The sequence below is a fragment of the Phacochoerus africanus genome, chromosome 9, assembly GCF_016906955.1.
Source record: "Phacochoerus africanus isolate WHEZ1 chromosome 9, ROS_Pafr_v1, whole genome shotgun sequence".
NCBI classification, from domain to species: domain Eukaryota; kingdom Metazoa; phylum Chordata; class Mammalia; order Artiodactyla; family Suidae; genus Phacochoerus; species Phacochoerus africanus.
In genome coordinates, this window is record NC_062552.1 from 22,506,019 (window position 1) to 22,512,018 (window position 6,000).

Sequence of the window (6,000 nt, forward strand, 5' to 3'; positions counted from 1 at the left end):
TGAGGTCAGATATGAGTATTTTTAAAAGCTGATGAAGAAGACTGAGGTGACCTATTGATTTGACTGTACTAAAGAGCCTCCTTTGATCCTTTTGTCAAAGAAAGGTGGAGTATATCCTGACCTCCATGTGCCGACTGATACTCCCTCTAGGCAACTCTGATTTGTCAATGGTTCATATCTTTAAAAATTCAAGGTATACTTTGTGCTGGAGATAATGTAACATCTTAACACTCTGGAAAGGAAGCTACTTCTTTGCCAACATCTACTCAGATGGCTGGACTCCTAGTTCTAATGTGAGCAGGATACTTTGCTAAAGGTTTGAGTTAACATCTCTATTGAGAGTACACATGCCTTCAGGGTTTTGTGGTTTGGGAATGCTATAATGTGGATATATGGAGATTTTTAGCTGTCTTGGGAAATGCAGTTAAAAATTAGAAAATGGTAATGATTTATTAGAGGAAAAACAGCATCTGAAAAATGGCTCAATTATGAATATCAAATCCTGTTCCGAACGAAGGTAGACCTTTGGAGCTAAAGAAAAATGCACTAGACAACTACTATTGGTATTGTATAAACGGTTTCTTGATATGATTTTAAAAATCCAGAAGCACATATTGAAAAACAACAATCTACCATTACAAAAAGATACTAGCCATCTCAAAACTCTCATACATAGCAAAGGACTTTGGTGTTCCCAAGAAGACTGTCTGGTGGTACCAAAGTCATTCTCCAGAACTTTGATGCTTAAATTACATGCAAGCACTTATAATGGAGAGGACAAATTCCGCCAAACTTTCCAAAGTTATTGTTAGGAAAACATTACCCAAGAAGCTCTTTGTATAGCTGAATCTTTTCTATCTGTATTTATCCCAAAAAAGAAAAAAACTCAAATTATGACAAGGCTTCAATCCTTTACCTCAAAGACCATTTGGATATTTACAAATAGATTTTATTCAGTTATCCAGATGTTTTGAAAATTAAAATGTTTCAATAATAATAAAAGTAAAACTGTACAGGAGTTCTCTGACCTAGTGGTTAAGGATCCAGCATTGTCAGTGCTGTGGTATGGGTTTAATCCCTGGCCTGGGAACTTCTGCATGCAGTGGACATAGCCAAAAAAAAAAAAAGTAAAACTGTACTTTTGGTTGGAGTGAAGCTTTGTCTTCCAAAAGACTAATATTTTAACTTAATGTTATTGAATGGAACTTTTTGTTACAATGGAAATGTTGTATAGTTGTGCTGTCCAAATGGTAGCTATTAGCCATACACGGCGGTTGAGCACTTGAAGTGTGACTAGGGCAACAGTTCTGTTACCGAAATACGGTTTTGTTGTTTTTGGTTGTTTTTTGTTTTGTTTTTTTTTCATGGAGACACCTGGCAGTCTACATCACAGCCATGGAAATGCTGGATCTGAGCCGCCTCTGTGACCTATACAGGTAGGCCCTAGATCCTTAACCCACTGAGAGAGGCCAGGGAATGAACCTGCATCCTAGAGACTATCTCGGGTTCTTAATACACTGAGCCACAATGGGAACTCCAAAGAATAGTATTTATTTATTTAAAGTTTACAGAATTTATTTCTCTACTTGGGAAATACCTTTGGCACTCTTAATTGACAGAGTGGAAATTCTTTACATTCTCCCATTAAGACATTTATTTCATTGTCCTTATAATTCTCAAAACTCTGAGAAAATAGTAAAAATTCATTTTTAAAAAAATTATTTTGGTCACACCCATGGCATGTGGAAGTTCCTGGACCAGGGATCAAGTGCGAGGCACAAGAGAACCTGAGCCACAGCAGTGACAATGTCAGATCTTAACCACCGGGCCAACAGAGAACCCCCAAACTCACACTCATGTTTTTTAAAATCAGCATTTTCAAGTTTTCAGAAAGTTTTCCTTAGCCTAAAATTCTACCTTTAGTCTTTTTTTTTTTTTTTTTTTTGCTTTTTAGGGCTGCACATGCAGCATATGGATGTTCCCAGGCTAGGGGTCCAATCAGAGCTGTAGCTGCTGGTCTACACCACAGCTTACTACAACACCAGATCCTTAACCCACTGAGCCAGGCAAGAGAGTGAACCTGCGTCCTCATGGATGCTAGTCAGATCTGTTACAGCTGAGCCACAATGGGAACTCCTACCTTTAGTTCTTCTAAAGGATAAACTGAACCATATTAAAAACCAAAGTTTACATGAGCAAAAATCAATTCTAATCAGGCAGCACCAAATCAGAGTGGTTAGAGGAGCTCTTCTGACAAGAGCTAGGAGAAAGACTTACATAAAAAAGATGCAGAAGCAAAGAAACAAAATTATTTGGTTTTCTCAAATTATAGCTCAAAGCTGTTTGTGATTGGTTGTCCTTAATGTTTGTATTTTGTAACCTTCAAGTAATATTTACACACTTAATTTTAGTTGTTTATGTGGGCGTTACAGCCACTTCAGTCTATCAGCCTCCTTGTTTAATTAATTTAACAGCCCTAATCCAAGCAGATATGTAAGGGTGTCCACAGAGAAAGAGAACCAGGCATGGCTTTCTTGACCTAAGAGAAACCATTTTAGGCCTAAGCCGTTTTGTGATCTAAGCCTGCCACAATGCCTCCCTTGCAGAAGAGTAAGTTTCAGTAGTTAATAATTTTAAGGGAACAAAAGAATATAAGAACAAATAACTATTGCCAGACTAGGAAAATAACTTAACCATATTAGAGACAGTATATCAGTTGAAATGACCCCCAGTTCTGTTTCAAAGGTAGAGATTATCCTGAAGCACATTCTTGAGTTATTGTGCAGGATCCAAACCTCCTCAAACACTAAACCACCAGACAAACTGGAACTTAAGGAATGATGATGCTGACCTTTGCTGATCCTTGTGACCTCAATCAACTAGAGCCTGGACTCTGCCAACCTTTGGCCCAATTCCATGCTGAATTCTCCTCTTAAGCCCCTTCATGAATATGCATGTACCCTTAGCTTAAAACTTCCCCAATTCTGCTGTTCCGGGAGACATAGATTTGAGAAATATCCTCAGTGTTCTCCTCACTGCATGCAGGTAATAATTCCTTCCCACTCCTGCTCTTTGGCTTGGTTGTATCTGTTGACTCAACATCCACCAAGAGGTGAACTTAGTTTTCAGGTAACACTAAGATAATATGATCTAGGCCACCAAAATTCCCATAAACCTTTAACATATAACATTGTTAGAGGAAAGGATAAAGTTTAGATTGATTCTTCCTTTGACAGATTCTATCTTCTTACTGACAGAGTTTGGGATATACTACCCTCAAATATGGAAATTTAGCATATTAAATATTTTAAGTTAAAGGAATTTGGAAAAATAGCAAGAGCAGAAAATTCACTCTGGAATACCACTCAGCCATAAAAAGAACAAAAGAATGCCATTTGCAGCAACATGGATGGAACTAGAGACTCTCATCCTGAGTGAAGTAAGTCAGAAAGAGAAAGACGAATACCATATGATATCACTTATATCTGGAATCTAATATTGGGGCACAAATGAACCTTTCCACAGAAAAGAAACTCACAGACTTGGAGAACAGACTTGTGGTTGCCAAGGGGGAGGGGGAGGGAGTGGAATGGACCTGGAGTTTGGGGTTAATAGATGCAAATTATTGCATCCAGAGTGGATAAGCAGTGAGGTCCTGCTATATATATAGCACAGGGAACTATATCTAGTCATTTGTGATGGCACACGATGGAGGATAATATGAGAAAAAGAATATATATACATATATACATACACATATATATATATGACTGGGTCGTTTTGCTGTACAGTAGAAATTGACAGAACACTGTAAATCAACTATAATGGAAAAAATAAAAATCACATAAACTTAGAAGAAAGAAAGAAAAAAAGAAAGAGAGACAAAGAAAGAAAGGTCACTCTGATCTCCCTCATTACCTTTCTTTCTTGAAACAGGTCATAAAAAGAGACCTGTGACAGGCACCCTCCATCTTCAGGAAAGGAGTATCCTCACCTTCAAAGACAAAGGGATGCCAAGAAGAAAGAAGATGCCTAGAAAACAATCCTTGCTAAATTTCCCCCATTTACACCTCATTCTCCTTAACACATGTCGATGAAAAATTAATCAACCATTGATCTAAGAAAGAAATGGAAAATATGATTTGAGCCAATCTCAGGATTATAACCTGGGAAAGCTAATTGTTCAGAAAGTTCTGAGGACTGTTCTGCCTGTTAGAGGTCAAAATACAGTTACATAAGTTTTTGGGACAATACGTCATGGATAAATCATCAAATGACATTGATAGTTTACACAATCCAGATCTTCATGTAAAAAGCGAGTAGTATGTCATCCTGACCCCTTACAAGATTAAGAAGAAATGTTATCTCCTAAGAAGGTATGGTTAATACACACTAAAGGACAGGACACCCAAATGTGCAGAGAAAAATTTTATGTTTAAATTTTTCTTATCTTGCCATAAAGTATGAATTTCATTTCATCACCTATCATATTCCTCCATGACCATCCACTATGTATCAAACCTAGCATAAAATACTCAGGTATAACTATTTCTTTGGGTCTTCATTTCCTCATAAGGGGTCCCATAAAACTTAAATAAATTTGTGTGCTTTTCTTCTATTAATCTGCCTCTGTTGTTTTAATTTTCAGGCCCAGCCAAGGCTCCTAAAAAGTCAAGGAAAATGTTTTCCTCCCCTACATTACATCCCAATGTTGCCAGTAGAATCAAAATCTAATGTCAAGTATATAGTCCAGCAGGTACAAATTGCAAGAGATACTACCAGACCCACACACACATGAGTCAGGAAAAGATGTTTTGGAAAATACAGCATGGAAGGTTAACCTTAGAACTACACTGGGAAAGGGCTGTTTTGGTATTGTTAAACACAAATATTTCCTTAAACTCTGGAGCAAACAGTATCACGGGTATCCTGGGCAAAAAGTTCTTATGCTCTGGTTCCTCTCCTGGCCAAATATCTTCCTAATGATACCAGGACTCCCAGAATTCTCTACTCAGATAGTGCTGATGCTCCCCTTCTTCCTGGCCCTGCACAGGCGCTTTCCAGATGAATCCTTCTGCTGGTGGGCCATGACATTAATGTGCAAATTCCTAGGCCTAGAAGGTGGCCCTGGAGTGGCTCTTTGCCAGCGGTATGTCTGAATCTTGGAAGTGTGTTGAGATGTTCACACGTGCATGTGTGAGGCTTTTCAAAATGTGAGAGGGATAAGCAGTGGTAAGAACAGGGGTAGGAGTGTGTATCTTTATTTTTGATTGATTCCTCTCAACTCATCTTTTAACATTAGCCAATCACATACTGCTTCAAGCCAGTCAGGTAGAAAGTGCAGAACTTATTAACACAAAGAACGTCTGTCTAGATCTGAAGCTTACCTTATACTTTAAAAGCTACTCCAGTTAAAGTCAGTAATGAGTCAAAGAAATGCATATGAAGTATAAGAAACGGTGGGATGAGGAAAAGAAGAAGGGGAGGCTTTAATGGGAAGAAGGTAGTAGGGAAACTCATAGGAAAGCTGTCGTCTTCTTGTATTTATTCCTTGACCAGGGAACTGCTCAGAAAACTAAGGAATCTAAAGAAAATTCCCTGTGGACTTATATTTATTTTGTGTTCTCTCCTTTCTGTATTTCTTGCTCTTAAGTAACACTGCAAAATCTAACTACTGTAATCGGTCTTGTTAATTTGGTACCTCGGTTGTTTTTCGATTTCTGGAATCCTGAGAGGTTTGCTGCTCCCCCAGCGTCTTCTTCAATCTTGTTTTTCACCAGTTGACCCAGCTGCCCAAGGCGGTGCCAAGGCCCTAGGGCAAAAAGTGCCCATATTAAAAACAAAATACAGTCATTTTGTTTTCCTTGTTTTTTGTGTGTGTGACTTAAGACCTGAAAGAAAACATAAGACGCATTCTCTATGGATTGCCGTGGGCATTCTCAGCAAATGATGATGCACCCAAGGATGATTTAAAACTGAAAGTGTTTTTTGGAAAAACAG